The 16594-nt window shown below is 37.8% G+C and overlaps 1 protein-coding gene across 15 annotated transcripts in view; it reads right to left on the bottom strand.

Annotated features, from left to right (window-relative positions):
* The window catches only part of EHBP1 (EH domain binding protein 1), a 344785-nt gene that overhangs the window by 226400 nt on the left and 101791 nt on the right, over positions 1-16594 (bottom strand). The window contains exon 1 of one of the 15 annotated variants that reach the window (XM_033239208.1): positions 15576-15615. The exons of the other annotated variants lie outside the window; for them this stretch is intronic. The gene's annotated coding sequence lies outside the window, so the exon portion shown is untranslated. Of the gene's footprint in view, positions 1-15575; positions 15616-16594 lie in introns of those variants that run through there. 15 annotated transcript variants of the gene reach the window in all.

Below are 16594 nucleotides of genomic sequence, written 5' to 3'. Positions count from 1 at the left end.
GCTTTGATTACATTTAATGTAACCTAATGATATTTCTCCTTTTTAAATGCCTATGATTATTTATAGAACTTCCAGCCTTGGTGGCATTCTACCTTTTTTTTTTTTCTTTTTTTGTCTAAAACATCTGAATCCTATGTATCCTGTAATTTGAGTCTTATTTCTTCCCCAGGCCTTTTTTTTTATTGTGTCAGTCCATAGTTCTCTCTCCCATAAAATCACATATATCATAAAAGAAACAGTTGACTTTCTGATCCTATGCCTAGACACCACTGACTCCAGCAGATCTCAAGAATTCTTCTCAACATTGCTATTGCCAGTTCATCAGAAACAGAACACAAAATGAAACCTATTTGCTATCAAAAGTACTTAACATTCCATTACTAAAGCTATTGTGTTTCTTAACTATACTTTACAGAATAATAGCCTAGGAGAACAATGAAAACAGAACAGCAAAATACTGGTTGTGCATTAACTTTGTACAAGACATCATGTAAATTCTGGGAAGATATGATGAATAAGACATAATCTCTGCAGGTTCTATGGCAAAGGGAAAATTTTAGATGTAGGATAATGTGTAAATAACATAAATCAGAGATCATGTACCACTGTTTCTTGTAGTTTACTGATACAGGAGTTAAGACCAAAATTTAAATCTTAATTTTCAAGCTGTGTGACCGTGGGCAAGTCAGAAAACTTGAGTCTCAGTAACCTTCTCTATAAAATAAGGAGGCCAAACAGACACCCATTCAAGTTCTATTATTATTTTCCACAAAATTATTCAATTTTCAAACCAAGGTAAGAAAAACTACCATTAATACCTTTGAACTATTATTTAATAAATCTTTATTTCTTCTATGTTTGAAAAATTTGCCTAAAATAAGGATATACTAATTTAATCAAAATATTAAAACAATCTTTTTAAAAAAACATGATATTTCTACCCAACGGAACAAGTAAAAATGTAATGTAGCGTCCCTAAAGAATACTTTATTTTAAAATGTGGTCTTATCTGTCAGATTATGCACAGCAATAATATACAGAACTATTAGTGCATGTAGATACCTTATGAATGAATTTCAAAAATGCATCAAGCACTTGAGAAGGATTTAAGCCCTCTCAGAAGAAATACTTAAGAATATGCAAATATCCTCAACTGAATCAAGTTGAACAGATGTGACTATACCAAACAATGTAAGTGTTCTTTCCCTGGTCGCTACTGTCAATCAAAGAATAAGATTAAGGTCCAAGGTTCTGATAATGAGCAAAATGAAAAAGTACGATCATAGAGTATCAATTTATTACACTGATATGAACAATAATCTCTCATTGTACCTTTAGAATAGCTAACAATTTCCGCATATAATATAGAATTTAAAGCCTCTGTTTTGAAAGCATGAGATATAAACTGTCACATACTATTTTCAGTTTTTGTTAAACAAATCTGTTTCACAAAGTATGGCATTGATCCCTGATATAATTATTTAATTTTATAACCAAATAAGCTATAAAAATTAAGATAATATAGAAATGAGCATAATTTTGAAAACTTAGTTTAAGAATGGTTCTGCAAAAGTCTAGATTTATCATATTCTGCCAATTCCGTTTTTTAGAGTAAAAAGTATGCAGAAAAATTTTTCTGCTGAACTCACGTTCATGGCAAAAAAAAAAGTGTTTTTTAAGCATCTGGTAAATCAGTATCTTTGAAACAATAGGTAACAAAAGCTACTAAATTCTAAATACAATTAGCTGTACTACCTAAGCAATTATTTGCTTAGGAACAATGCAAAGAGCCCTTTCTGAGGTCTGGTCAGCTAAGTAGAATAGAGCTCTTTTGAGTGTATGATATCCATTCCCAATATTAGGTAACACAGGACCTCACTAGAGTCTGTGTCCTTAATATACTATGTCCTTGATATAATGGCTCCCTTTTGGGAAAAGGAATTTGAATGGTGTTCATAGTAATTCTCCACCTAGCTCAGACACTGTTCTCTCCTTAAAATTAGCTATCTCAGAATATACATTTTAAGAAGAATAGTAATGAGGGAAAATATGGGGATCTTTCATAGCTCTAACCCAACTCAATGAATTTTCATTCTTTATAACCATGAAGTCTAAATCTGTACCCACCCAAGATGGACATCACTGCTATAATCAGTTCTATAAGAGGAATGAAATAATTGACTGCACTCAAACAAGCATGTCTTTTGGATCCTATAGTCCTTCTTAAAGGGACTAGGGATCAGCCAGGGAGAGACAGTTTAGAGAGAATTACTGTTATTGTTGCCAGGGTCCTAATGCTACTTCAGATCACATGCGGGTTGGACAAAAGAACAAGAATGAGAGAAAAAAGAGTAAGAGGAACTAGTAGAAAATGAAAGTTTGGAGATAAGAGTCAATAAAAAAGGGAATGTTGACTATCTGTCTGAATATCTGTCTCTGGGCCTATGTTTAAATATCTGTTTATATGTGCATCTGGCAGTATTTTTGAAGTCAGTTCAAAATCCCTATAGCAAAGGTTCTTAAACTTTAAAGTTTATTAAAAACCAAAAACAAAATTAAGAAACATTATTAAAAATGTTAATGCCTGGATCCCACCACTAGAGATCCTAAATTAGTAGACCTAAAGATGGACTTAGGAATCTGATTACTGAAAAGTAATATCCCCCCCTCCACACAAGTACACCACCACTACCAGGAGATTCTGATCCAGTTAATCTAAAATCATATTTTCAGAAACACTTCCCCTAAGTTATTACACAAAATTATTTTAATTTAAAAATATCACTCATTTTTCGTAACTATTCTCATTGTCAGAAAAAGACTTAGCCTATATATTTCCATGTCTTTGAAATACAGCCTGTTGTAGTTGGAATCAGACAAACCTGGATTCGAATGTGGCACCAGCACTTATTCACTGGTTAATCTTTGGCAGATTTCTTCATGTATCTAAGCCTCAGTTTCACACTCTCAGACTGGCAAATATTTTGTAAAGCTGGACATTACCAAGTATTGATAAGAATGTGAAACAATGCAAACTCTTATACTGCTGGAGAGTTTCAACTGATATGGGAGACTTTAACATCCTACTGTCAACATTAGACAGATCAATGAGACAGAGAGTTAACAAGGATATCCAGGAATTGAACTTTCTACAATTTATCTATCCATTTTATTGTTGATGGACATATGGGTTGAAGCAGGTTTTTTTTTTTTTGCTTTTCTGAGATGGAGTGTCGCTCTGTCACCCAGGCTGGAGTGCGGTGGCACAATCTCGGCTATAGCCTATGGCTCTGAGGCTACAAACCTGTACAGCATGTTACTGTACTGAATACTGCATGCAATTCTAACACAATGGTAAGTTTTGTGCATGTAAACATATCTAAACATGGAAAAGGTGCAGTAAAAATACAGGTGTACCATTTTAAAAACTTTTTAAATGGTGTGCCTGTATAGGGCACTAACATGAATGGAGTTGCAGGCTGGAAGTTGCTCTGGTTAAGTCAGTGAGTGAGTGGTGAGTGAACGTGAAGGCCTAGGACATTACTGTACACTCACCACTCACTCATTGACTTAACCAGAGCAACTTCCAGCCTGCAAGTTCCATCATGTTAGTGCCCTATACAGGCGTACCATTAAAAAGTTTTTTAATGGTACGCCTGTATTTTTCACAAATGTTCCACGGGTACTTAAAAAATATTTAACTGCTGTGTATATACTGCTGTCCACTTTTACGACAGGAGCATTTTTATGTAAAATCACTTACAGCACCAAATTATTATATTCTCTATGTGATAAGGAAAGTAGGAGTAGAAATTTTCAAATGTGAGATCATGGAATATTTTACTAAAGTGCACGAATCAAGGAACGAATAAGTGAAAGAGTTGAGGAGCCGCTCATAATCTGGGCAAAATTCCCAGTAATAAACCTTATAATAAACCCCTTTTTTCAATTTACCACCCCTCCCTCTGAACACACACACAATTCTGAGCACACTGTATATGTACTTGATACTGTATTTTCTCTCAACTGGATTAATACAATATCCTTTAAACTAATCTTGCTGTTCCTGCCTTTGCCCTGCAATTATTCCCAACACAGAAACTATGATGATCTTGGTAAAGCCAGATTATCTCATTCCTCTATTCAAAAGCCTTCAATTGCCCCAGAGTAAAAGCCAAAAAGCCCTTACTGGACTGACAGGCCCTATACCACCAGGGCTTCCTGACTTTGCTCTTTGATCTTATTGACTATGCTATTGCTCTATCTTTTTTTCTGCTCCAATATACTGGCCTCCTTACTTTCTCCAATGCACCAGGTATGCGTCTCCCTTAGAGGCTCTGCACTTGCTATTTCTATTACTAGGAATGTTCTTCTCATACATATTATATGGCTAGCTCACCCACTTCCTTCAAGTCTTTTACTAAAACTCACTCTCCCAGAGAGGCCTTCTCTACTCACCTTACCTAAAATTTCAACCACACTCCCAATATACATATTTCATATTCCCCTTTACTTTTTCTCCTTAGCTTACATGAGCAAATATGCAAATACGGTTTCCTTGCTCACCACTTTATCCTAGCCCTAGAACCACAGCATATAGCCATTGCTTAATAAATACTTGTTAAGTGAATGAAGTGTAATTCTAGGACTTACAACACTTCAAAGTACCTTTACATCATTAGTTTCTTCTGTTCAAGATTTTTTGCACATTCCTTTATCGTACCTCTCCTAAACAGGAGAAAAAGATGCGAGGTAACAAGAACTGTACAGACGGTTTCCAATTGTACAGCTGGGCAGAGGTTTCTCCAAGCCAGAAAGGGCATAAACAGGTAGAAGGGACCCTGGGTGTGTGGAGAAATGGAGCAAAATAGGTATTCCTTCATTTGGTTTATGTCGGGGGAAAAAGGAGTGAAGGCAGTGAGCCACTTCAGTAACACCTTGGAAAGCTATTCCAAAAGCACTGTGGGCAAATCAGATGCCAGAGACATTATAGAATTAGGAGAGTTAGGCGAGAAAAGAGCCCTGTCTTAAACTAGCTAAATCCATGACAACTCCATACACAGATTATCCCCTAACTGAAGCCACAGTCTTCTTTACAGGCTCCTCTTCCTCCTTCTGACATTTAACCTCCTCTTATTTTAGGACTGTCTCTTGTAAACAGCATATATCCAAAAACAATTTTGACACAGTCTTATAATCAGTGACTTTTACCTGGAGAGTTTAGATTAACAGTTCTCAAGGGTTTTTGTCTTAAGACCCTTTACATACTTTATTTGAGAACTTCAAAGAGCTACTGTTTACGTGGGTTATATCTATCAATATTTACTCTACTAAAAGTTAAAAATCTAGAAAATATTTCATTCATTTAAAAATAACAAGTTCATATATTAACATGTTTTATGAAGAATAAATATACTTTCTATACAAAATAATGTAATAAGAGTGTCTCTATTTTACATTTTTGTAAATCTCTTCAATGTCTTTATCTCTCTCTAAACTCTCTTTAATGTCTGGTTTAACAGACAGCTCTAGTCCTATATTCAATCTGTGTGGTACAGATTGTTTTGGTTGAAGTGTATGAAGGAAAAAATCAAGTATCACACAGATACGTAGCTGGAAAATATGGGAGTATTTTAATTACTCTTTTCAGATAACTTCAAGTCTTCATATTTGATTTTATACCAAAACTCGAGTAGTAGTTTCTTAAAGGCTAATGGTAACACAGAGCCTGAAACTTTATCAAGGAACTTTTTAAACTCTGTTACATTAAAATCCATTGCTCTATCAGGCATACTGAATGAATCTTTTATCCAGGCATGACTTTGCAACATTATAGTCATTTGAAAAATATTGAGATTCTCTGAATCATGCAGATATTGACACATTGCAATATATAATACCCCCCCAAAATCACATTTGTTTGTATCTTCACCAATTCCATCAGAAAAATCTTCAAGCATTGGGAAACTATCAATTGCAAGGTCTCTAATTTTCAATTGAAAGCTCAAATTTTGTCACTGACATATAATTTCAGTTGCCTACCTTTAAGTGGCAGGCTCACTTTGCTCTGTTTCAATAAAATATTTGCCAAATACCCAAGGGTGAATAACCACAGTTAGTTTTTTCAAGTAAAAAGTGGTGTTCCCCACATGTTCTCACTCATAGGTGGGAACTGAACAATGACATCACTTGGACTCCGGAAGGGGAACATCACACACCAGGGCCTATCATGGGGAGGGGGGAGGGGGGAGGGATTGCACTGGGAGTTATACCTGATATAAATGATGAATTGAGGGTTGCTGACGAGTTGATGGGTGCAGCACACCAACATGGCACAAGTATACATATGTAACAAACCTGCACGTTATGCACATGTACCCTAGAACTTAAAGTATAATTAAAAAAAAAAAAAAAAAGTGGTGTTCCAGGAAAAGTGGCTACTTCAAAGCTCAAATAATCTCATAAGTGCTTTTTCTTGAATAACTTTGTCCTTTGCAATGCAGCATAATTTCTTTATGCATACTTTTCACTTTGTCACAGGGCATATTAAAAAGACTAATACTCTAATGTTCACCTGTCCCACTTTGACCTAAAGTCTTCAATGTAGTATTGTTTCAAATTTATTTTACTGGAATTCTCTAATGTGGACCTATGATTACCAATGCAACATGTCATGCCTTTGTTGTTTTGTCGGTTTAGATGCTATGCCTTAACATCACCACAGGCCAATAGTAAGTACCTGATAATAAATCACTGCTTGCAGCACCATACCCTTCTAGAGTCTCAGTCTAGTGCCTGATTCTGTTCATGCCGTTATCCATCAGAACTCTTAAATTCTGTTCTGAGTACTACCGGATCAGGGTACCACAAAATGAAGTAATGGGCAACATAATTCTTATTGGCATTCTAAGAACATGTGAGTAGATTAACACTGGCTGTGTTAATCCATTTTGTGCTACTAAAACAGAATACCAGAGACTGGTAATTTACAAAGAAAATGAATTTATTTCTCACAGCTCTGGAGGGCAGAAAGTCCAATGTCAAGGGGCCGGGATCTTGTGAGAATCTTCTTGCTGTGTCATCCCATGGCAGAAGGTCAAATGACAAAACAGCAGGCAATAAGAGATCAAACTTGCTTTTATAGCCAACCCACTCTCCCAATAAAGAACATGCTCTCAAGATGGTGAAATTAATGCATTCATAAAGGCAGAGGACTCAAGATCTTATCACCTCATACAGTTCCCACCTCTCAACACTGTTGTACTGGGGATTACTTTTCCAACACATGAACTTTGGAAGACACATTCAAACCACAGCATTCCATCACAGCCCCCAAAATTCATGTCTTTCTCACATGCAAAATACGTTCATTCCATCCCAATAACCTCAAAGTCTTAACCGATTCCAGCACTAATTCAAAAGTCCAAGTATAGAGTCTCATCTAAAGCAGATATTGGTGAGACTCAAGGCATGATTCACTATAAGGCAAATTCCACTCCAGTTGTGAACCTGTGAAATTAAACAAGTCATCTACTTCCAAAATACAATGGTGGGACAGACACAGGATTGACATTCCCATTCCAAAAGAGAGAAATAGGCAAGAAGAAAGGAGTAACTAGTTTCAAGAAAGTCTAAAACCCAACAGGGAAAACAACATTAAGTCCTAAAGCTGAAGAATGATCGCTTTGGGCTCCACAACCCACATCCTAGGCACATTGGGGCACATGAGCAAAGCCGCAGGGACAGGCCTCAGGCAACCCTGCCCCTATGGCTCTGCTGGACTCAGTCCACCCAGCAGCTCTGATGGGTTGGAGTTTCATGCCTGCAGCTTTTCCAGGCTGGAGTTGCACAGTGGTAGCTCACAGTTTTGGGGTACCTCAGGTGGCCTCATCCCCATAGCTCCAGTAAGTATCGCCTTGGTGAGGACTCTCTGCTGTAATCTTGCTCCCATGGCTCCACTAGACACTGCCCTAGTGGGGACTCTCTGTGGTGACTTCACCTCTGGAACAAGTTTCTTCCTGGGCCCCCAAGCTATCCGTGACATCCTTTGAAATCTAGGTAGAGGTATCCATGCCCCCAAAGTTTTTGCATTCTTACAGGCCTGCAGACTTAACATCACATGGATGCCACCAATGCCTACCGATTGAGTCCTGCAGAGCTGCAGCACAAGCAGCACCTTGGCCTGCTTGAACCACAGCCAAGGCTGGGGTGGCTAAAAACTACTGAGCTGGAATTCAGGAAACAGAGTACTGAGGTGGCCCTGGGCAGTAAGCCTGTTGAGGGCACCCCAGGCCCATCTCCTGAAGTCATTCTACCCTCCTAGAGTTCTAAGCCTGTGATGGGACAGGCAGCCTGGAAAATCACACTGCTTGTGGGGTTATTCTCTCATTGTCTTGATGAATAGCATCTGGCTCCCTTCTAGTTGTACTGTCTTTAGCAAATGTACTAATCTCTTTAGTAAGCGGTTGCTTAGCTAAACCCTTAGTTTGCTCTCCTAAAGATGCCTTTTCACTCTTCAAATGGTCAGGCTATGAATTTTCCAACTTTTTGTGTTCTGCTTTTCTTTTAATTGTAAATTCTGCCTTTAAATAATTTCTCTCCACTCACATCTCACTACATGTAGTGAAAAGTATCCATGCATCTCCTTGAATATTTCACTTAGTTATTTCTTCCACCAGATATCCTAGTTCATTACTCTTAAATTTTACCTTCCATAAAGCCCTTGGACATAGACATAATTTAGCCAAATTCTTTGCAAGTTCATAATAAGGATGGTCTTTATTCTAGTTCCCAATACCTTCTTCTTCATTTCCCTCTGAGACCTCCTCAGAATAGCCTTTACTGTCTGTATTTCTACTGGCATCCTAATGACAACTGAAATAACCTCCGAAAAGAGCTAGGCTTTCCCTACAGCTCTTGTATTCTTCTAAGCCCTCACCAAACTACCCTCAATGCTCTAATTCATAGGAATCTAGGCATATTCTAGCCTGCTTCCCCAAATTCTTCCAGCCTCTACCTTTCACCAAGCTTCAAAACCACTTTCACATTTTCAAGTGTTTTTGTTATAGCAACAATCTCACTTCTCAGTACCAATTTTCTGTCTTAGTCCATTTTTTGCTGCTGTAACAGAGTATCAGAGACTGGGTAATTTATTAAGAAAAAAAACTTAGTTGGCTCACAGTTCTAGAGCCTAAAAAGACCAACTCAAGGAGCCAGCATCTGGTGAGGGGTTTCTTGCTGCATTATCCCAAGGTAAAAGGTGGAAGGGCAAGAGAGCTTGTCAAAACCAAAAATAAGCATGAGAGCAAGAGAAAGAGAGGGCTAAACTCATTTTTATAACAAACCCACTCTCACAATAAAGAACCTACTCCCATAATAACATTAATCCATTCATGAGGGTAGAGCCCTCATGATCTAATCACCTCTTAAAGTTCCCTCCTCTCAACACTGTTGCATTGGGGATTACATTTCCAACACAAGAACTTTAGGGGACACATTCAAATCACAGCACTGGACTTAAAAGTATCAGTGATCAGATCTTCTCTGTCTCATGATTATGTGAATTATTTCAAAATGTAAAGAATTCAAACACCCAATTATTTTTGTAAATATCCACTTTCTCTACTGACTCAAGAATCAAAATCATTAGAAGAGACCTTAGAAGTTTTTTAATCCAACTTGTCACCCCAATGCAAGAACACCTTACGCTGTATTTAGCAGTTATAAACTTTATTTGCCAGTACTTTTCATTCAACTTCAACCTAAAAACTCTCAAGACTTCACTCTTTCTGAAACAAAATAATTTGATATGCTATACTATCAAGACCAATGATTTTTGCATTATTCTATAAATAATTAATAAGAGCCTATTATGGGCCTGGCATTCTCTCATTTAACTCTGTGGTAACACTTTAAATTTTACTGTCAAATGATAAAAAGTCAATCTATAAGTTAAATAGTTCTTACTTTTCAAAACTGTGATGCTGGTCCTCCAAGCTGTCACAAGTACCACATTTCTCAGGCCATGCTGAAAACATCTCTGCTTCATCAGCAGACCAAAATGGAATACTATAAAATTTAATTTAGAGTCCATGGAGCAATTAAATGCTAAAGCAGACGTGCCACAGGGAGCTCTCTCAACCAAAAAGACTTAATTAGAAACCATATCAGCTAAAATAACCAACTTAGATGGTCGGATGGAAGAGAGTTTGGTAGTACAAATGTAAAAGAGAAAGAATCAACATTAAAAATTGGTTCAGATATACACTCATAAACATTATAAAAATTATATTGATTTTAGAATAAAATCTAACTTATGCCTTAAAAATTCCAAATAAAAATCCTCAACCTTCTTAGAAGGAAACTACAGATATACATTAAAATACAATTTAAAGTGTTTAGGTCAAAGGTCTAAATGGGTTGTAGAATGTCCAAATTGAAGACAAAAAAATTATTAAAGTAATCCTAACCTCAAGTTGACTATAAAGTTGGTAAGGGCAGTTTATATGAATCCTTTCCCCTGTAACCCTAAAGAAAGCAACAAAAAGTTTAGTCATACTATTTTATGCAGTTGTTTATTTAACCTTAAACAAGAAACAAAACTAGCAGATTTTAAACTTAGTTTCCATTAAATGTTCTGAGATAAATATAATAATCTGTTAGTTTAAAAAAGACCTAGTACCCAACGATTACATGTTCCATGCCCTGGCCTTGAATGCATGTGCTGATAATAACTCCTAAATCTTCAACACTAGACAGACCTATTCCTGAGCTCCGGATATAAGCATCCAAGTGCCCTCTGTTCATTTTACCCACATTACAAACTCAACATAGCCAAACTGAACTCATCTCCACTCCTTAAGCTGTTTCTCCTCTTAGTTTCTCATCTTAGTGAATTATACTGCCAATCATCAAGCCTCTTAATCTCAAGACTCATCAAAACAAGTTGGCTCTAACTGCTAAATCGCTCCAGAATCTAGACTCTTCCACCCATCTCCACTGTCACTTCTCCCTAAATTCAAGAAAGCCCCCATCACCTGTGAGCACACTACTGCTAAAGCCTCTGGACTTGTCTCCCTTTCTCTAGTCTCATACACACCTCAGTTTCATCTTCTGTGATTCTGTAAGGGAGATCATCTTTTTTTTTAAATGCTATACTTTCTTTCTGATTACATGAGAAAAATCACCACAGAAAATTATAAATATACAGAGAAGTACAAAAAAGAATCCCTTAAAACTTTACCAACTTGTTGATACCACTGTATATATTTTGAGATATTTTCTCTAGTCTTTTAAAAATAGTTCACATGATACCATTTATAAAACTCCTAATTTTTTTAACATTAGAACTTTGTAAACCTAAATTTTAGAAGTTGTGTATCATTCTGTAATATGGTTCTACTACAAATTTACATAACTATTCCCTATTATTAAACATGTATGTCCCTTTGAGTTTGTCATTCTTAGAAAGGGTGGTGTGGTGAATATCTTTATGTCAAAAATATTTTTGGTATTTCTGAGTTTTGCACAGGACAGCAAAAAAAATTTTTTTGGAGGTATTTTCTAGAGGCTAGGTATAGACAAATCATGGATATAGCTGAAGGCCAAAATCCTAAGCAAATTAACACAGGAACAAAAACCAAATACTGCATGTACTCACTTATCAGTGGGAACTAAACATTTAGGTACACATGGACATAAAGATGGGAACAATGGACACTGCAGACTACTAGTTGTGGGAGTGACAAGAGCAGTGGGTTGAAAAACTACCTACTGGGTACTCTGCTCACTATCTGGCTGACAGGATCCGTACCCCAAACCTTAGCAACACACAATCTATCCATGCAGCAAACCTGCACATGTACCCCTTGAATCTAAAATAAAAATTGAAATTATAAAAACAAAAAACAAAAAAACTCCAGGGGGATGAGATCACAGGGCAACCGCATGCTTCTGTGAGTTTTCCTTCCAAGAGCTTGATCAAGTTCGCACAGAAACTACAGTAGAAAATTCCCTTGGACTTCCAGCTGGGGGAGAGGGGAGAAGGAACCATTTTAAAACACAAGGGTACTCTGTTCTTCTTGTTTTTTTTCTTTTTTTTTTTTTTGAGATGTAGTCTCGCTCTGTTGCCCAGGCTGGAGTGCAATAGCGCGATTTTGGCTCACTGCAACCTCTGCCTCCCGGGTTCAAGTGATTCTCCTGCCTCAGCCTCCCAAGTAGCTGGAATTAGAGGCACACGCGATCATGCCTGGTTAATGTTTGTAGTTTTAATAGAGACAGGGTTTCACTATGTTGGTCAGGCTGGTCTCGAACTCCTGACTTCGTGATCTACCCACCTTGGCCTCCCAAAGTGCTGGGATTACAGGCATGAGCCACCGTGCCCGGCCTACTCTGTCTGCTCTTACCAAGGTCTGCCCTTAAGAGAAACTGTTTAACCAGAGTCTAACCTGCTGGGGTTTTATCAGAGTCTAATCTGGGAGAAGAGAAATACTCAACTCCAGCCCACTGTAGTCATCCTGCCCCACATAAGAAGGGAGAAGAAAATACTGAAACACTTATGAAGTTTACAACACAGAGGCAAAGGCTAACTCTAAGACTGAGATCTAATCATAGGAATAAAGAATGCTTCCCTCCTCCACACATTACTCAAGGCCTATTTACAGCACTTCCTTTTACCCAGGAAATCACATCTGGCTGTCAAGAAAAAATTACCAGGCATACTAAAAGAAAAAAAACAAAACCAAAAAGAAAATCCCACAGTTTGAAGGGACAGAGCAAGCGTAAGAACCAGACTCAGATATGGAAGACATGGTGGAATAATCAGACCAATAATTTAAAATGATAATTAATATGCTAAGGGCTCTAACAGATAAAGCAGACAGCATGTAAGACCAGAATGATAGAAATCTAAGAAAAAACCAATAAGAAATGCTAGAGGTCAAAAACACTATAACAGAAATTAAGAATGCCTTTGACGGGCTTATTAGTCTAGATACAGCTGGACAAAGAGTCTCTGATCTCAAGAATAGCACAATAGAAACCTTCAAAGATGAAAAGCAAAGAGAAAAAAGACTGGAAAAAAAAAATAGAGTAGCCAAGGACTGTGGGACAACTACAAAAGATGTCAATATGCACAATGGAAATACCAGAAGCAGAGGGGAAAAAAAAAAAAAAAACCAGAAAAAAATTTGAAATGACTTGTAATTTCCCCCAAATTAATGTCAGACATCAAACCACAGATCTAGAGAGCTCAGAGGACACCAAACAGGATAAAGGCCAAGAAACCTACACCCAGGCAAATAATTTACTTTTCTTTCTTTTTTTTTTTTTTTAGAGACAGGGTCTCGCTTTGTTGGCCAGGTTGGAATAAACGCCTGGCCTCAAGTGATCCTCCCACCTCGGCCTCCCAAGGTGCTGGGACTACAGGGTTGAGCCTCATTGCCCAGTGTGGCATATCTTGAAAGAAGCCAGAAGAAATAAACACCTTACCTATAGAGAAACAAATAAAATAATTACTTCCCACTTCTCAGAAACCACGCAAACAAGTGTGGAGTGAAATATTTTAAAGTTTTAAGAGAAAAAGCCCACCAACCTAGAATTCTGTACCCTGTGAACTTACTCTTCAAAAGTCAAGGAGAAATAAAGACTTTCTCAAACAAAAATTGAGATATTTTGTTGCCAGTAGATCGCCTTCGCAAGAAATGTTAAAAGAAATTCTTTAGAGAGAAGAAAAAATAACAGGTTAGAAAGTAAAATCTATGTAAAGAAAGGAAGAGCACCAAAGGAGGAATAAATGAAGATAAAATTAACATTTTTCTTTTTCTTTCTTTTTTTTTTTTTTGAGGCGGAGTTTCACTCTTGTTGCCCAGGCTGGAGTGCAATGGTGCCAATTCGGCTCACTGCAACCTCAGCCTCTGGGGTTCAAGCGATTCTCCTGCCTCAGCCTCTCAAGTAGCTAGGATTGCAGGCATGTACCACCACACCTGGCTAATTTTGTATTTTTAGTAGAGATGGGGTTTCTCCATGTTGGTCAGGCTAGTCTCAAACTCCCAACCTCAGGTGATCCGCCTGCCTCGGTCTCCCAAAGTGCTGAGATAACAGGCATGAGCCACCACGCCCAGCCTTTTTTTCTTATTCTTAACTGATCCAATAGATAACAGTTTGTGTAAAGTAATAATTGCAACACTGTATAAATTATGTATGGTTATGCATATATATAATTGTCCCGTGAACAACACAGATTTGAACTGCGTGGATCCACTTATACACAAATTTTTTCAGTAAATATAGTCAGCCCTCAGTGTCAATGGGTTCCATATTTGCAACAAAATGTAAATTGAAAATACAGTATTTGCAGGATAGAAAACTCACATATAAGGACTGCCAACTTTTCATATCTGTGGGTTCTGCAAGGGGTCCTGGAACCAATCTCTGCAGATACTGAGGGGTGACTATAAATGTTTTTGTATGCTTATATACAAGAAAAAAGAATGGCAGCAATGATGTAAGAGACTAGAGAGAGAAAACAGGATTACTGTGTTATTAAAAGGTACTTCCATTACCTGTAAAGTGGCATGGTGTTATTTGAAAGTGGGCTTGGATTAGTTATAGACTGCAAACTCTCGGGGAACTAAAAAACTAAAATTTAAAAAAAAATTTTTAACAATTAACTAAGAAGCTAAGAAAAGAAAGAAAGTGGAATCATATAAAATGCTCAATTAAGCCAAGTGTGGTGGCTCACGCCCGTAATCCCAACACTTTGGGAAGCCGAGGCAAGAAGATTGCTTGAATACAGGAGTTCAAGGTCAGCTAGGCAATATACAGAGATAACCTCTCTATGAAAAAATTAGCGGGATGTGGTCGTGCATGCCTGTGGTCTCAGCTACGAAGGAGGCTGAGGTGGGAGGATTTGTTCAGCCCAAGAGGTTGAGGCTGCAGTGAACTGTGATTGCGCCACTGTATTCCAACCTGGGTGACACAGCAAGACTCTGTCTCACAAAAAAAAAAAAAAAAAAAAAAAGAAAAACCAAAAAACAAAAGCAAACTAAAAACCACAAAAAGCAGAAGGGTGGAAGACAAAAATAGATATAAAGAACAAGGACCACAATTAGAAAATAGTAATAGGCTGGGCACGGTGGCTCATGCCTGCAATCCCAGCACTTTGGGAGGTCAAGACAAGAGGATCACTTGAGTCTAGGAGTTCAAGATCAACTTGGGCAACATAGTGAGATCCTGTCTCTACAAAAAAAATATTAAAAAATTAGCCAAGCATGGTGGTACATGCCTGTATTCCCAGCTCCTCAGGAGGCTGATACAGGATGATCACTTGAGCCCAGAAAGTCGAGGCTGCAGTGAACCACAATTGCGCCACTGTGCTCCAGCCTAAATGACAGAGTGGGACCCTGACTCAGGAAAAAAAAAAAAAAAAAACAGAAAATAGTAACAAATGAAGTACACATTAATTCAATGATGTCAATGATCACTCTAAACATAAAGGTTCTAAATGCAGCAACTAGCGATTGTCAGAGTGATTCAAAAAACAAGACCCAACTTTATATTGTCTACAAGAAACTCACTTTAAATATACAGGCTGGGTGCAGTGGCTCACACCTGTAATCCCAGCACTTTGGGAGGCTGAGGAGGGTAGACTGTTTGAAGTCAGGAGCTTGAGACCAGCCTGGCCAACATGGTGAAACCCTGTCTCCAATAAAAATACAAAACAATTAGTCAGGTATGGTGGTGTACACCCGTAGTGCCAGCTACTCAGGAAGCTGAGATGGGAGAATTGCCTGAACCTTGGAGGAAGAAGTTACAGTGAGCCAAGACTGTGCCACTGTCCTCCATCCTGGGTGACAGAGTGAGACTCTGTTTCAAAAAAACAAATAAATAAATATACAGACATAAGTAATGCAGGTTCATTGTAAAAGAAAAAGAAAATACAAAGACATAAACAAAGAACAAGATTACACATAAGTCGCCGGGCGCGGTGGCTCAAGCCTGTAATCCCAGCACTTTGGGAGGCCGAGACGGGCGGATCACGAGGTCAGGAGATCGAGACCATCCTGGCTAACACGGTGAAACCCCATCTCTACTAAAAATACAAAAACTAGCCGGGCAAAGTGGCGGGCGCCTGTAGTCCCAGCTACTCGGGAGGCTGAGGCAGGAGAATGGCGTGAACCCGGGAGGCGGAGCTTGCAGTGAGCTGAGATCTGGCCACTGCACTCCAGTCCGGGCGACAGAGCGAGACTCCGCCTCAAAAAAAAAAAAAAAGATTACACATAAGTCCACCAAGATATGTATGTATTTTTACATTTTGTTGTTTTTCTACTTTATTTGTATTTATTTTTAAGAAACTGGATCATATACTGGATACATTCTTTTGCAAACTGCTTTTTAAATATAATTAATATAGTTCTATATCAATAAATACCATACCATTATAAAATTTAGAATGGCAATATTCCATTTTACGGACACAATTTAACTAATCCCGTATTTTTGGACATTTGGGTTGTTTTCAATTTTTCGTAAGTGACAACTAGATGAAAAATTCTTAGTCTTTACATTGATCCTAAATTACTTCATTAACATAAAT

The sequence above is a fragment of the Trachypithecus francoisi genome, unplaced genomic scaffold (genome assembly GCF_009764315.1).
Source record: "Trachypithecus francoisi isolate TF-2019V2 unplaced genomic scaffold, Tfra_2.0 Lachesis_group17, whole genome shotgun sequence".
Lineage (NCBI taxonomy): Eukaryota > Metazoa > Chordata > Mammalia > Primates > Cercopithecidae > Trachypithecus > Trachypithecus francoisi.
The sequence above is the reverse complement of the archived record's forward strand: the minus strand, read 5'-3'. Positions and strand labels throughout refer to the sequence as shown.